Source organism: Myotis nattereri, assembly GCF_964212035.1.
Source record: "Myotis nattereri genome assembly, chromosome: 7".
In the NCBI taxonomy this organism is placed as follows: Eukaryota; Metazoa; Chordata; class Mammalia; order Chiroptera; family Vespertilionidae; genus Myotis; species Myotis nattereri.
This window is the reverse complement of record NC_138082.1, coordinates 13,603,018-13,619,519: the sequence shown is the minus strand read 5'-3', so window position 1 is coordinate 13,619,519 and position 16,502 is coordinate 13,603,018. Positions and strand designations below refer to the sequence as shown.

Here is a 16,502-nt window from a genome sequence, read left to right as displayed (position 1 = left end):
GGCATGGGCAATCCTGACTACAGCCCTGTGGACTAATAAGTGGGTTTAGGTTAAGCCAGTGATGGCAAACCTTTTGAGCGCGGCGTGTCAGCATTTTGAAAAACCCTAACTTAACTCTGGTGCCGTGTCACATATAGAAATTTTTTGATCTTTGCAACCGTAGTAAAACAAAGAATTATATTTTTGATATTTATTTTATATATTTAAATGCCATTTAACAAAGAAAAATCAACCAAAAATGAGTTCGCGTGTCACCTCTGACACGCGTGTCATAGGTTCGCCATCACTGGGTTAAGCCATTAGGTTTGTGCCAATTTGTTAAACAGCAATAGGAACCTGTTACAATAGTCAATAGTCAATGTGGATTCAATTATTATATTTACTGTGCAAGAAATACACAAAAGACATTGTCCTTGTAAATTTTTGAAATAACAGGCAAATGGCCAAACTTTAAGACTTCCACACATGAAAGAAAACTCATCGAAGGCAACTTGCACAATGGGAGAAAATAACTGAAAATCATAGAACTCAGTAAAAGGTGTCTTACCCAGTATATTTAAGGAAACAAAGCAAATAACCCCATTAGAATCTGGGCAGAGGTTTGAATAGACATTTCTTTATAAATGGCCAACTAATACATGAAAAGTTGCTCAACAATGATATATCATCTCACATGTATCAAGATGACCACTATTTAAAAAAAACAAACAAACAAAAAACAAAACAAAACAGAAAATAACAATTGTTGCTGGAAAAAGAAAGTTGGAATATAAGAACACTTCATGTGAATGTAAAATACTGTACCCATGATAGAAACCAGTATGGAGATTCCTCAAAAATATAAAAAGAGAGAATAACATATGGTCCAGCCATGCTACTTCTGAGTGTTTATCCAAAACTACTCAAATTAGAATCTCAAAGAGATATCTGGACCCCAAAGTTCATCAAAACATTATTCATCATATCCAAGAAAGAGAACCAACCCAAATAACCATGCATGGGTCCAAGAAGAGAGAAAATGGGGTATACACATACAATGGCACATTATGCAGTCTTTAGAAAAAATCCTGTTGCCCTGGCCAGGTAGCTCAGTTGGTTAGAGCACCATCCAGATACACCAAGGTTGCAGGTTTGATCCCAATCAGGGCAGATACAAGAATCAACCAATGAATGCATAAATAAGTGGAACAACAAATCGGCATTTCTCTCTCTCCATTCCTCTCTCTGTAAAATCCTTAAAAATATTTTGTTCCTTTAAAAATTCTGTCACATGCTACCTAATAAATAGACATTGAGAACATTATGCTAAGCAAAATACACCAGCCACAATAAAGACAAATACGTATGATCCCACTCATATAAATATGTAAAGTAGTCAAATTAAAAAAAAAAAAGAATAGTAGAATGGATATCACCAAGGTCTGGGGAGGTAGGAGACAATATTCGTGTTTTACTACTTACAGAATATCAGGAATGCAAGAGAAAAATGTTCTAGAGATCTGTTGAACAACATTGCAGAAATGCTTAACAGTAACTATACACTTCTAAATACTTGAAATGGTACATTTAATGTTACCTATTGTTTTATACAATGTGGGGAGGAAGCAAATACAGAGAATGAAGGAAAGAAAACCTCTAAGAGTCCCTACGCTGGCTCTGAGCCATGGCTCCTTCTGGGAAAAGCAGCAATCAGCTGCCATGGCATGAGATTCTGACGTTCAGGATTTTCTAAGTGATCTTCAGGCTCTCTGCAAGTAGACTTCAGAGATATTGCCATATATGGGTCAGAGTCCACCAAAACTATTTAAACTATTTGGCCATAAGTTTACACGCCAGCCTTGCTCTGGTTTGCACGTTCCTTCTTGAGAAAAACCCCATAAATCCTCCCGCAGCCCATTTCCCTTCTTCCTTCCTCCCTGCCGGCTGACCTTGGACCTTGCATCCCCTGGTTGTCCTAGTTGTCCTGCGTGGCATGCCATTCCTCCTGCGTCTAGGGGACTGTGAAATGTATACAAAACGCCTTCCTTCATCACAATCATTTAGGTGTCTGTGTGTCCCCCTGGTTATGCTAAAACAAATCCAGGGCATGTCTTTTTTTCTTTTTTTTTAATCCTCCCCGAGGATATTTCTCCATTGATTTTTAGAGAGTGAAAGAGAGAGGGAAAGACAGAGAAACACATCGATTGGTGGCCTCCTGCACTAGCCCTCATCAGGCCCAGACTGGAGAGGAGCCCGCAACCAAGATACATGTCCTTGACCAGAATCGAACCCGGGACCCTTCTGTCCGCAGGCTGTTCTCTATCCACTGAGCCAAATCAAGGCATGTCTTTAGAACAACTGGCACCACCAGCCCAGGAGATCACATCAGGGGCTGATACATTCTTAGACTGCTTTGGCTCACCACTGGACCGAACAGAGCAGCCATTGCCTAAAGGGAACCACTGCTTTTGGTCACACAAGCTGCCTGATGGCTACTGTGTTGTGTCTATTGGGAATTGCCTGATTTCCCTCCTACAACTCAGGAGCTCTGAGGCTGAGCGCACCCTGAGCTGCCACGCGGAGAGCCGCTTGTAAATAGAGTGCTTCCAGCGGAGTGGCTGGAAGGCAGGCTGAAGTGACACAGAAGTACCTTTCCTGTCCACCATGGTGTGAAAACAGAAATTACCAGCAGAAGAAAAACTGGAAAATTCCCAACATGTGTAAATTAAACGACAGCTCTGGACCCAATGAGAAGAAAAACGACAAAAGTATCTTGACACAAACAAAAAGAAAAACACAAGCATAAGAAAGCTTATGAGATGCACCAAGAGCAGATCCAAGAGGGACGTTTATAATGACAAGCACTCCATTCAGAATACTAAAATATCTCAAGTAACCTAACGATAATTAACCTTAAGGAGCACTCGAAACAATAACACACTAAGCTAAAAGTTAGCAGAAGAAAGGAACTAGAGCAGAAATCAATGACATAAAGAGTAGAAAGCCAATAGGAAAGACCAACTGTGCCGGGCCAGCACAGCCAAGGGTTCCGTGAGCCTGAATGGGGGGCGGCGAAGAACATAGAAAAGATAGACAGAGAGAATAAGCTGGGTCAGGTGGATCTTCCTGTGCCTGGCTGAGGCCACAGGGAGAGACCCAGCCAGCCAGCTGAGCCTTTATTTTATAGCCAGAGGTAAACAAGGTAGTGGTCACCATAGTTACAATGTTCTTGTGAGTTTCACTTGTTTTGGCAGCACTTGCTGCATCTCCCTCAGCCCATTAGCTTCCCAGACAGGATCTAAGGAGCATCATAAGGTTAAGCCTAATTATGCTAAAAGGTCTGTGCCCTCTAAGCTGGAACTTGTTTGTGACTTTGTCAACAGGTCAGTCCCAGGCTTAACCCTATAGCCACTCCCTACAATCAACCAAATAAAAGTTGCCTTTTTAAAAAAAAGATAAACGATGTTGAAACCCTTTCTTTCGAATAAGCAAGACCAAAAAAGGGGAAGGCTCAAATAATAAAATCAGAAATGAAAGAGGACACATTACCATTCTTACCAGAGAAATACAAAGAACCATGAAGAAACGACTAAAACAGTGATATGCCAACTAACTGGTTGGCCTAGAAGAAAGGGCTCGATCAGAAGTTTGCGCCTCTTCTTTGCCTTGCTTGCTCTGTTTATTCCTTCCTGAGAAAAACTCCATAAATTCCCCTCTTCCTCTCCGCCTGCTGACCCTCCAGGCCACTTTCCCAGGAGCCCTGTGTGGCCTGCCAGGCCTCCTGTTTCTATGAGACGGAGAGTATAATGCAAACATCTTCCTTCACGGCCACTCTTTCTGTGTCTGGGCAGCTTACTCTTTCTGCTTAAAACGAGTCCAGGGCATGTTTGTAAAACCACTGGCACTGCGGCCCAGTGGACCACCCCAGGTGGGAAGGACACTCTATGGGGGAGCTCTTTGAGTTGAGCCCTCTTCCCCTGCCTGGAAGAGGCTGAGCAGAGCACCACTCCCTGCAGAGCCATGCCCTGTGCCGTGCGCAGGATGCTGCCTGCGGTGCAGTTTATGAACACATTGTATGCGGGAAACGTATTTATACGTTTTACGTTTTACGTTGACTGGTAGTAGAGCGCGGGACACGTATTAATACGTTTTTTATAGACTAGCGGTAGAATGCGGGTAACGTATAAATACGTTTATTTTTATACTTTTTTATTGCTCTAAAGCAGGGGTGGGCAAACTTTTTGACTCGAGGGCCACAATGGGTTCTTAAACTGGACCGGAGGGCCGGAACAAAAGCATGGATGGAGTGTTTGTGTGAACTCATATAAATTCAAAGTAAACATCATTACATAAAAGGGTACGGTCTCTTTTTTTTTTTTTTTTTTTAGTTTTATTCATTTCAAGCGGGCCGGATCCAGCCCGCGGGCTGTAGTTTGCCCACGGCTGCTCTAAAGGGATGCTAACATGCAGATATACGAATTCCAAAGGACAAAATTTGGGTCTCTAACACATACAATGGTGAATTATGTATGTACTTCCAGGTATAACGGTAATCAATCTATTCAACTGCAAAAATGGCCCACGCCACCTGTTAGCACGCGATAAAAACTACCCGCAAACAATGTGTGAAGTTGAGGTCCTGGGACACAGTACAGTGCCACCGCACAGGGGCGCAGCATGCAATGATGCATGTTAGGATGGCAAGAAGGGGATTATTCAGTGCTTGAGAGTGCCAGTCAAGAGTTCCAAGCCCAGTGCCTGGCCAGTGTAGCTCCGTGGTTGAGCTTCGACCTATGAACTAGGAGGTCAGGGTTCGATTCCTGGCCAGGGCACATGCCCAGGTTGCCACTAGATCCCCAGTGTGGCAGCCAATCAGTGATTCTCTCTCATCATTGATGTTTCTTTCTCCCTCTCCCTTCCTCTCTGAAGTCAATTTTTTAAGAAAAATTTTTTTTTAGAAAAAGGAGTGCCAAGCCCAGCAAAAATGGAGGTTGTGGGGTTTGGGGAAAACTGGCTTAGCTGCGTTCTTATGAAAACTAGATTTTTAAAAAATATATGTTTTTATTTATTCTGGAGAGCAAGGAAGAGACAGAGAAAGAAAAACATCAGTGAGAGACAAACAAACATGGATCCATCCATCGGCTGCCTCCTGAATGCTCCCCACCAGGGACTGAACCTGGAACTCCCCCAACCAGGAATCCAACCAGTGACCATTCAGTGCATGGGGTGATGCCCAACCAACTGAGCCACACCAGCAAGGACTGAAACTAGATCAGCCGTGGGCAAACTATGGCCCACGGGCCGGATCCAGCCCGCTTGAAATGAATAAAACTAAAAAGCAAAAAGACCGTACCCTTTTATGTAATGATGTTTACTTTGAATTTATATTAGTTCACACAAACACTCCATCCATGCTTTTGTTCCGGCCCTCCGGTCCAGTTTAAGAACCCATTGTGGCCCTCGAGTCAAAAAGTTTGCCCACCGCTGAACTAGATTCTTAAAAATATCTTTTATTTCTTGATTTTTAGAAAGAGAGAGAAATAGCATTTGTTGTTCCACTTATTTACATATTCATTGGTTGCTTCTTGTATGTGCCCCGTAGAGGAGATCGAACCCACAATACTCTCGTTAGTTGAGTTACCCTGCAAGGGCGTTAAAACTAGATTTGATAAGGAAATTCACAGAGGAGTTCAGGAGAAGGTACAAGAGTTGACTGCAGTATGATGAAGCAAAGACGCTTCGTCATAGAAGAATGCCAGTTAAGGTCTCCTAGCAGGATGCTGAGTGTTATGCACTGGTACAGGCCAAGGTACATCTGCCCTCCGTCACTGAGGTGCATGCTGCTGTGCTGACGGTAGCACTACCAGAAGCAGCTGAAGAATGGTCCGGCGAAGGATGCTGTGAATGCAGACTTGCAAAGGGTGAAGTTCTTTGCCAACTGTGTGTTGAGATGTGCTGCCTCGCAGTGCCACTGTTAAAGAAAAAGATGTTCAATGACACTTATTAAAGATGGGAAGACAGGTTTTATTCAGGACCATAGCATAGGTACAGGGACCTCTGCAATGAAGACTTCACAGCAGGGGAGAGGCTGGGCTCAACTTCCAACACAGCACAAGCAGCTGAGACTATCCAGCCAAGGAGAGGGTGTGGGACAATGGATAGAAATTACTAAGAGAAAACATCAGGGGTCAGGGGGGATCCTGGCTACACAAACCTAACATAGTTCTTGCTGAAGGCGGGACAGGGTGATCAAATATAAATGGGGTGATCGTGAAGGATGAGATCCAATAGGATATTCAGGGTCATCAGACATGGAGGACAGGCGGGGTGAGGGTGGGGTGTTCTGATGAAACTGACTTAGCAGAATTCTTGCTAAAACTGGATTTTACAGATCCGTCTAGGAGAAGGTTAGGGAGCAAGCCTGGCTAAAAAGTATAATGAGGCAAAAAAAAATCTTCGAAAGTAAGTGTCCAGGTGCACCTTCCTTGGTGCACATCTGCGGGTACAGTGCCAAGGCACATGCTGCAGAACCAGCTGTGGCACCACAAGGGGCAGCCAAAGGACAGTGCTACATGGGATGCTGTGTGTGGAGGTGCACACAGGGAAAAGGGGTTCTGGTTCTGGCTCAACAAAACTAACATGAATGCCTCTGAAGATGCTCTAGGGTCATCAGATATCCTCCGGGGGGTGGTGAAAGGTGAGGGTCCTGATCAGATATCCAGGGAGATTGCATATGGAGGCAGGCAGGCAGGTTCTGGTGAACCTGACTTAGCAGATGAGCCTAGGAGGTTAGGGAGAGAACCATACCCAAAAGTGTAAGGAAGCAAAGAATCTTCCTTACCCATGAGTGCCACGGGAAGACCGGTCGCAAGCGCCGAAGTGCGTGGGCCAGGGGCTGAGGTAGAACTGCCCTAAGGTCCCGAGGCATGACCACTCAGTGCTGGCAGTCACCTGCAGCAGAAAGCCGAGGCACATGGGAGGCACAGCGCTGGGGTACACCCGCGGTACCGCTCCAGGGTTCACGCAGTAGGCGCCAAGGTGGGCCTGTGGTTCAGTATGGAGGTTCTGGTGAAACGGACTTAGCATGATTCTTGCTAAAACTGGATTTTACAAGGAAATGCACAGATCAGCCTTAGAGGTTAGGGAGTAAGCCCGACTGAAAAAGTACAACAAAGCAAAGAATCTTGGTCTCTGAAGGGTGACGCAGTAAGACCTGGAAGTAAGGGGTCGAGGTACCCCTGCCTTGGGGTGCATCTGCGGGCACAGTACCAGGGCACATGCTGCAGTACCGACCATGGCACCACTAGAGGCAGCCAAAGAACGGTGCTCTGTCGGATGCTGTGCATGGAGGTGCGCACAGGGAAAGGGTGTTCTGGCCCAACAAACTAACGCGAGTCCCTCTGAAGACGCGACAGGTTGATCAAATATCCCCTGGAGGACGGTGAAAGGGGAGGGTCCCGATCTGATATTTGGGGTGATCTGATGGGGAGCGCTGGTGGGGGGGACAGTTCTCATGAAACTGACTTAGAGTTCTTGCTAAAACTGGATTTTACAAGCAAGTGCCCAGATGAGCCCAGGAGAAGGTTAGGGAGCAAACCCGACAGGAAAGTATAATGAAGCAAAGGATCTTCATCACAAAAGAGTGGCGCATATTGGGGGAAGAAGGGGGAACAACTGTAATAATCTGAACAATAAAGATTTTTTTTTTTTTAAAAAAAGAGTGGCGCAGTAAGACCTGCCAGTAAGTGCTGAGGTTCCCCTGCATTCTGAGCTGCAAGCGCAGGAAGCCGATCAACTGCAGTTAGGGAAGTGCCTCTGCGTTAGTGTTGAGTGGCTCTCAAGTACAAGGCCGAGTTCATCTGGGGTGTGGTGCTGTTCTGTGGTTCTAGGGTACACCTGGTACTATGCCAAGGTCCACCTGTGGTTCAGTATGGAGGTTCTGATGCAATTGACTTTCTACCTAAAACTGGATTTTATGCCTGGTCAGCATGGCTCAGTAGTTGAGTGCTGAGGTATGAACCAGGAGGTCATCGGTTTGATTCCCGGTGGGGGTAAATGCCTGTGGTTGCGGGCTCGATCCCCAGTGTGAGGCGTGCAGGAGGCAGCAGATCAATGATTCTCTCTCATCATTTATGTTTCTATATCTCTCTCGCCCTCTCCTTTCCTCTCTGAAATATATATATATATATTTTTAAACTGTATTTTAAACTGCATAAACTATATTTTTAAACTGTATAATATATATATATATATATATATATATATATATATATATATATATTAACTGTATTTTACAAGGAATTACACAGATGAGCCTAGGAGAAGGTTAGGGAACAAGCCTGACTAAAAAGCATAAGGAAGCAAAGACTCTGCATCACAAAAGAGTGGCCTGGTAGGGAAGACCTGGCCGGGTCCCTCAGCTGCTTATATAGAGCATCTTCCAAATAAACCAAGGCTGAGGGTTCCATCTCCTGTCAGGGCACTTAATAACCCCCATGAAAAGACTATCCTTTCAGCGTTCGTTTCTATAGTTTGTTAATAACACCCATGAGCACTTAATAACCCACTTTCCCCTTTCTCTCTGAGCTTTTCCGAATCAAATGACCTCTGCCGGAGGGTGGGTGAGAGCTTTGCCGGAACACTCCAAGTGTGCCGGACAATGGCTGTGGTAGTGGGTAGGCTCCCTCCTCCGGGGAGCAGGCCTTGCTGCTGTCACAGTGTGCACCCCTCCCCAGGGGTATCTAGGGCATCCCATTCACAGAGAAATACACTCTTTAAGAAAATTGAGCAAATTCATTGCCAGTAGACCTGCCTGTGAGAATTGTGAAAAGATGTTTTTTACAGGAAATAATAATAATAATAATAGAGAGGTCAGAAACTCAAAGAAAGGAAGAGCATCAAAGGAATAAGGGAAGGTAAAATAAAAACTTTTACTTTTTTTTATTTTTAATTGAACTAACAGTTCGTTTAAAATGTTAATCTCAACAATGTATTCAACTATGCATGCTTGTGTATATTTATTTTATGTTTGTATAAATGCCTGTGTATGCATATGTCTAAGTGAAATGAATGACAGCAATGATACAAGGGACAAGAGGATGCAAGTAGGATTATTTTGCTATTATAACTTGTATAGAGTTATTGTTATTGGAAAGTACACTTGCATTAGTTGTGTGTATTGCAAAGTTTAGGACAATCATTAAATTTTTTTAAAAGTTTAATAGCTTACTGAGAGAGAGACAGAGAGAGATTTGTTGTTCTACTCATTTATTCAATCATTGTTTGGTTCCTGCATGTGCCCCACTGGAAATCCAAACCAACTGAGATACCTGGCCAGGGCCAAAATTTTTTTAAGATATTAAATTACACGTTAAATTTGCAAGAGTATCTGTCTTTATAGGCCTCATTAGGAATAGAAATGTGTGTCTGCACATACTAGTAATAGACCCTAAATACTTTATGAATGAATAAAAACCCAGTCATAGGTATTTAAATAATCACCTGCATGAACGAAAATTTTATATAATTATTTGACATTCTTATTCTAAAATATGTGATCATTTTAACTCTTCCCCCTTCCTTCCCAGCTTAGTAAACTAGTTTCTACTGTGAATTTGGTGGCTGGTGGGTTTTCTTGCTTATATCTAAACTAGAGGCCTGTTGCATGAAAAGATTCGTGCAATAGGCCTTCCCTTCCCCTGGCTGCCTGCACCGGTTCTCCTCCAGCACCTGGGACCCAGGCTTTCGCTCCGGCCAGAGCTGCCTTCGGTCTTCGCTCTGCCCCTATGTATGCAAATTAACCGCCATCTTTGTTGGTGGTTAATTTGCATATCTTACTGATTGGCCAATGGGAGGTGTAGTGAAGGTATGGTCAATTACCATGCTTGTCTATTATTAGGATGTTCTAGGAAAGAACTAATATAATCAATAAACTTTTCACCAAAAGATCTAAAAATAATTAATTAAACAATTAATTAAAATTTTAATAGTAAAAAAGTATGCCAAGAATGGAAGGAAATGGAAACATATAAAAAGCTCAATTAAAACCACAAAAAGGAAGGAAAAGAGTGGAAGACAAACATAGGAACAAATAATAGTGACATAATAAAATAAAAACAGTAATAAATATGGTAGATATTAATTCATTACATTAATAATCACTTTGAATATCAATGGTTTAAATACACCATTTTAAGACAGAGATTGTCAGAGTAGATAAAAAATCAAGACCCAAATGTATACTATCTACGAGAAACTCACTTTTAAAGAAATGTTTAAAGTCAATAAAAAGAGAAGTCTTTATTTAAAAGATCTGTTACGAGAACAGTACACAGAACTATAATCTGACTATGCCTTCCACATGATATATACCATTATACGTAGCAGGGGTCCTCAAACTTTTTAAACAGGGGCCAATTCACTGTCCCTCAGACCGTTGGAGGGCCGGACTATAGTTTAAAAAAAACTATGAACAAATTTCTATGCACACTGCACATATATTATTTTGAAGTAAAAAAACAAAATGGGAACAAATACAATATTTGTATTTGCATGTGGCGCGCGGGCCGTAGTTTGAGGACCCCTGATATGTAGTATACCGACTGTATACAATATATTCAATGGTTTGACATGGGATCCACAATACCTTCATTTGGGTAGGCAAAACATTAACTTTCAGGAAATTTTTAATTATGAGGAGTGTTTTTTCTTTATAGTTCAATCGGCATTACTCAAAAATACAGTCTCTCTAGTGATTTAAGACTGTGAGGATGCTATCCCGCCCAAGATAAACTCACTCAGGCCCTAGCTGGTTTGGCTCAGTGAATAGAGTGTCGGCCTGCAGACTAAAAGGTCCCAGGTTCAATTCCAGTTAAGGGCACATGCCTGGGTTGCGGGCTCGATTCCCCAATGTGGACCCTGCCAGAGGCAGCCAATCAATGATTCTCTCTCATCAATGATGTTTCTATCTCTCTCTCTCTCTTCCTTCCTCTCTGAAATCAATAAAAATATATTTTTTTAAAAAAGAAAAAGAAAAACTCACTCAGTTCTGCAGTTAAAAAATAATGTACCTTGATCAGGAATGCTATTTTGCTTTCTCAAAGTAACAAGTATGGAATACATAAATATGTAAACATTTAAAACTTGTTTTATTTAAATAGATTTATGATACAAAAAATACATATTCTGTGCATGTTGAATAAAACCATCCATTATCTCTGATTCCTATAAGAGTGCAACATCAGACATATAAATTTCTGTCAGATATGTTGGAAATATTATTTAATTTTAATTTGTCATATATTGACATTATATTTTATTGGACTGTTTCATGAGTGTCGGTAATAACTTAATACTTAAAGTCTTTCACTAACTCTACTATAAAACGCCATAGAAAATGAAGAAAATGGTTTGATTCATCAAATATGAAGTAAAAATTAATGCCTATTCTTTAATATTTTTGCTGCATTTTTTTCAGATGCACAATTTGCTCCTACGAGCCATGCGTTACTCGGGTAAGTGCATAATTAGCCCACTAAACAGTTAGTGTCCCTCTGTGTGCAAAGTGTAGCCTCTCCCACTCCAAAGCAGGTGCTCAGGGAAGGCCAACTGGTTGTTACTATTTATACGCTTCAATAGTCACCATCTGTAGTAATTTACTATAAGAGTCTGTTAACTAGCATACTCTTTAAATCACTTCTTGTTTGTTTAGGGTTGTCTTGGGCATAATTCCCCCCAAAGAGCATGAATAACCAACATAAATAGTTACACTGTGGCTCTGAAACCAATGTTTTAGGATGTTCAGGACAGAAACTTGAATCCCTTCTCTGATTCTATAGGGATTAACCCCTAGAGCCCAGTCTGAGCTCAATGTTGCTTCTTTTGCTTGCTGTTACCAATGCAATTATAATAAACAGGCCTAGATTTCAGAAAAGGAAAAACTACTTTTTGATCTCATATGAACATCACCTGTAAAACTGCAGTGTCTCCAGGGTCTATTTGGCATATGGCTTTGCAGTAACTATCCCTTCGGACATCTTCTTACAATGCGAAATCTGGCACATTGTCATATTTGTTGGCGTATCTGTAAGATATCATCAAGTGGAAAACTTTCACCTCACTTTCCAACAACTTCTAGAACCACTTAGTTTCAACATAACTCCTCAAAATAGCAAATGTGGACCACCTCTCAAGCAGTGTATGGCTGGTTAGACGAGCTGAACCCCTGTGCTGAGGCCATGTTTCCACAGCTCAATTTTTTAAAACTCAAATTATCAAGAGGTCCTCTTTATTTTACTAGTTGGCAAAATTTTATCAGTGGTATGTGATGCATGGAACTTTGAAAAATAAAAATATTTCTCTTTTTTTTCCAATTTAAGAAATATTTACTGAGCAGTCACCGTGAGTAAGGTATTGGCGATGGAGCCCACGCTACTTGGCTGCTGTTTTTCTAAGGGAGCGGTAGATGGTTTACTAAGAGGAATATGGCTGGAAGATTTTGGTTGCAACACATTCAGAAGCAATTCACCTTGTTCCAGCTTTAAAAGTGCCACACTTTGGAGTTCAGTTCAGACCTGGTGCTTTCAGAAGCAAAGATGTAGTTGATGGATTCACAAGACAGATCCCATACCTGAGATTGGGTCCAATTAAGTTTTCAACTGCCAGCTAGTACTCTTGGGAAAGGTCTATAGCAAAAAAACACCCCTATCATCGGTACAGTTCACAGGAGGATGAGCAATGCTGTAGGAATCCGAAACGATGCTAGTGATAAGAAGGAACTGTCTGACTTTCGATACTTGAGGTCAAACAGAGTTCCAGCAGTATCTGGTATTTCCTCATAAAGTCCAGCAGATCCAGGAACCCCACCCCACCCCCTTCCCCCTCAGAGGAGTGGAGAAACGTCCCATGCTCGATCTGTTGGGAAGCAGATCCAGGACTATTTGTGTTTCTTTTGAGGGGGTTGGAATCTCTGGAAGATGCAAGGCCAACTTCAGAACTGATTCTCCCCCTACCCCCACCCCTCGCCCCGCCGCTGCCTTCTTCTAAAAGAATTTCCAAGAAATCTTTGCTTGCCCAGCTGTAGGGTCTCCACTGAGGGCAAGGCCAAAAACTGTAACTTCAGTAGAAAGGAAGAATTCTTCAGAAAATTTACTAGTCTCCTTAGCCACTGAAGGGCCACCTCTTCTGTCAATTGATATCAAATACCTAACTTCAATGTCTAAGTTTTCTTCTTTAGGCTGTTTCATACTTTCAAGTACAGATTCCACATAAGTCCTTTTAGTTATTCCTGTAGCATTTTCAGATCTGGATGTACCCCTTAGTTCCAGGTACTTGACACCATCATCGGCAAATTCTTTTTTTTTTTTTTTTTTTTTTTACAGAGAAGAAGGGAGAGAGATAGAGAGCTAGAAACATCGATGAGAGAGAAACATCAATCAGCTGCCCCTGCACACCTCCCACTGGGGATGTGCCCGCAACCCAGGTACATGCCCTTGACCAGAATCGAACCCGGGACCCTTCAGTCCGCAGGCCGACGCTCTATCCACTGAGCCAAACCGGTTCCGGCTGCAAATTCTTTAATGACATCTTTTGTGACCATTAGAATATCTTCAGGGCTGGTAGTAGGCTGATAAATAATCTGAAACATCTGGAAACATTCTTCTAAAGTTCTTTTCTGGCACATTCTCATATTTGTTGGAATTTCTGTAAGATATTATCAAGTAGAATACTTTCACCTCACTTTCCAACAACTATCAAGGATCACTTAATTTCAACTTGACTCCTCAAAATAGCAAACGTGAATCACCTCTCAAGCAGCGTATGGCTGCTTAGACTAGCTTGAACCCCTATTCGGAGGCCATGTTTCCACACTTAATTTTTTTTTAATCAAATTATTATTTTTTTAATAGTAAGACTTTATAAGTGGTATGTGATACATGGAACTTTAAGAAATTTACATTTTTTTAAATTTAAGACATATTTACAGGGAAGCCACCGTAAGTTATTGGTGATGAAGTCCATGCTACTTGGCTGCTATTCTTCAAAGGGAGTGGTGGACGGTTTACTAAGAGGAATATGGCAGGGATATGACTATCAATCATAGTCATCAGATCATGAATGTTAAGACCTGGTTTCTTAGCTTTTAATATCTTCATGGTATAGAACTAATGGATCCATTCAAGTGGGCATGAAGTTCCATTGAGGGACTGCTGTCACTCTTGAGTATCTTAAGGAGATGGGCCCTGCCAAGTCAGGAGCTTCAGGAGGGGTCAGTGCAGTGCACCAGTGACAGCAGAACCTTCAGCAAGAGCTCCCTGGCCTCCCTCGGGTACATGCACAACACCTCTGATGTGGTGCTAATTCTGGGACCAAAATGTATTTCTTACACTTGACCCATTTACATCCACAGAGTGTATGTGTGCATAATTATTTGCATAACAAATTTTCAGTGTTCTCAAAATTATTTGCAATTAGACAAGAACCTTGGGCCCAAGTCAGTATCTGTTTTAGCAGTAGATGGGGAAATGGGAAAGCTATGTACCATATTTATTTTATTTTCAAGTTAGCATTCTTAACAGCAGGTCAGTGTCTGCAGTTTTTAGTGATCATATTTTTTGTTACTTTAAACTATCTTTTGTTATTAAACATGCATTTCCTGTATTTGCACCTGAATAACATTGAATTTGATGAAGAATAATAGTACTTCCATTCATTTAGACTTTCTTTTTTTTTTTTTAAATATATTTTATTGATTTTTAACAGAGAGGAAAGGAGAGAGATAGAGAGTCAGAAACATCGATGAGAGAGAAACATCGATCAGCTGCCTCCTGCACATCTCCCACTGGGGATGTGCGCGCAACCCAGGTACATGCCCTTGACCGGAATCGAACCTGGGGCCTTTCAGTCCGCAGTCTGATGCTCTATCCACTGAGCCAAACCGGTTTCGGCTAGACTTTCTATTTACCTTGCACTAATGTAAATGGCTTCTTCTCTACCCCAGTAACTTACTTAGGGATGCACATAGAATAGCATATTGGCAAATTTTGCTATTCTACTATGCAATCATACAATAATTTTTGAGAAAATTTTTGTGTACTTATCCTAAAATGGAACACATAAGTATTTTTTCCTATCTCCTGCTGGTTTGTCAATTTAAATGGTCAGCCCAGAGAAAATGAAAAACACCAGACTCAGTGACTTAAGCAAACTTTTCATTCGGTTTCTGTACTTGCATTTGAAACAGATCTGCTAGAGACCACTTACTTAAGAAATGGATGACAAACACTTAGCGTCATCAGATTTTGAAAAATCAAATTCGAACATTTTAAAGAAATAAAAAATAAACTTTGGAAAGTTTATTTGGAAATAAACTTTGCTTACAAAAATATTTACATGTAACCTGCATAGTTTTACTGGACCAAGAACTGTCCTCCCCATTTACAAAAATCAAAGGGAAACCTGATTGACAAGTAATAGTCCTTCCACTCCAACCTCCTATTTGTGCACCACATGTAGTCCCATGAGTTTCTATAGCTCATGTCAGGATCTAGGGTCTCTGTCACAGTACACTCTAGTCACCACTATTATCAGACTAAAGCAAGGCAAATTAAGTGCAGTTTTCACCAATAGGTTTAAGGAATCATCAATGTCAAGGTCAATGTTACTGATCATGAAGACATGGAAAGATCTTGTCAGGATGACAGATGACTTATTCTCCCTAGTTTTGACTGTTTCTACTGCATCTTCTTGTTCCATGTTTCTCTGATAGCCAACTAGATCACCAGTTAATTATAAAAGGATATAACTCAAGAACGGTCAGATGGAATTGTTGCATAGAGTTAGGTATGGGGGAAGGGTAGTAAGAAGCTTCCAAGCCTTCTCTAGGCGCACCACAATCCCCAAATCCCCAGGTGTTCACCAGCCCAGAAGCTCAAGAAACTCACTTTAAATATAAAGACAGGTATATATTACGAGTGACTGGATGGAAAGGCTTCCAAATTGGAATGGAAGAAGTAAAAATGTCACCATTTACAGATGACATGATGTTACATATTGAAAACCCTAAAAAACTCTACCAAAAAAATGTTACAGTTAATACATGAATTCAGTAAAGATTCAGGATACAAAATCAATATACAGAAATCTGTTGTATTTCTATACATTAAAAATAAAATATCTGAAAGAGAAATTAAGAAAACAATTCCATGTACAATTGCACCAAAAAGAATAGAATACCTAGGGAAAAATTTAACAAAGTGAAAAACCTGTACACTGACAACTCTAAGACATTGGTAAAAAAAAAAATTAAAGAAGGCACAAATAAATGAAAGTATACTAGTATACCATGCTCATGGATGGAAAGAATTAATATTAACTACCAAAACAATCTACACATTCAATTCCTATCAAAATTCCAATGGTTTGGTTTTTTTCCCTTAGAAATAGAGCAAATAATCCTAAAATGTGTATGGAACTACAAGAAAAGTTAGAGTCATCACACTCCCTGATTTCAAACTATATCACAA

The 16,502-nt window shown here is 41.2% G+C and overlaps 1 pseudogene across 1 annotated transcript; it reads right to left on the bottom strand.

Annotated features, from left to right (window-relative positions):
* Positions 1 to 12,517: 12,517 nt before the first annotated feature.
* LOC308522524 (N6-Methyl-AMP deaminase-like) lies at positions 12,518 to 15,732 on the bottom strand (annotated as a pseudogene). The gene is made up of 4 exons: positions 15,601 to 15,732; positions 14,043 to 14,203; positions 13,534 to 13,651; positions 12,518 to 13,330 (listed from the first exon to the last, which is right to left on the bottom strand). The product of its transcript is annotated as a N6-Methyl-AMP deaminase-like (transcript).
* Positions 15,733 to 16,502: the final 770 nt, after the last annotated feature.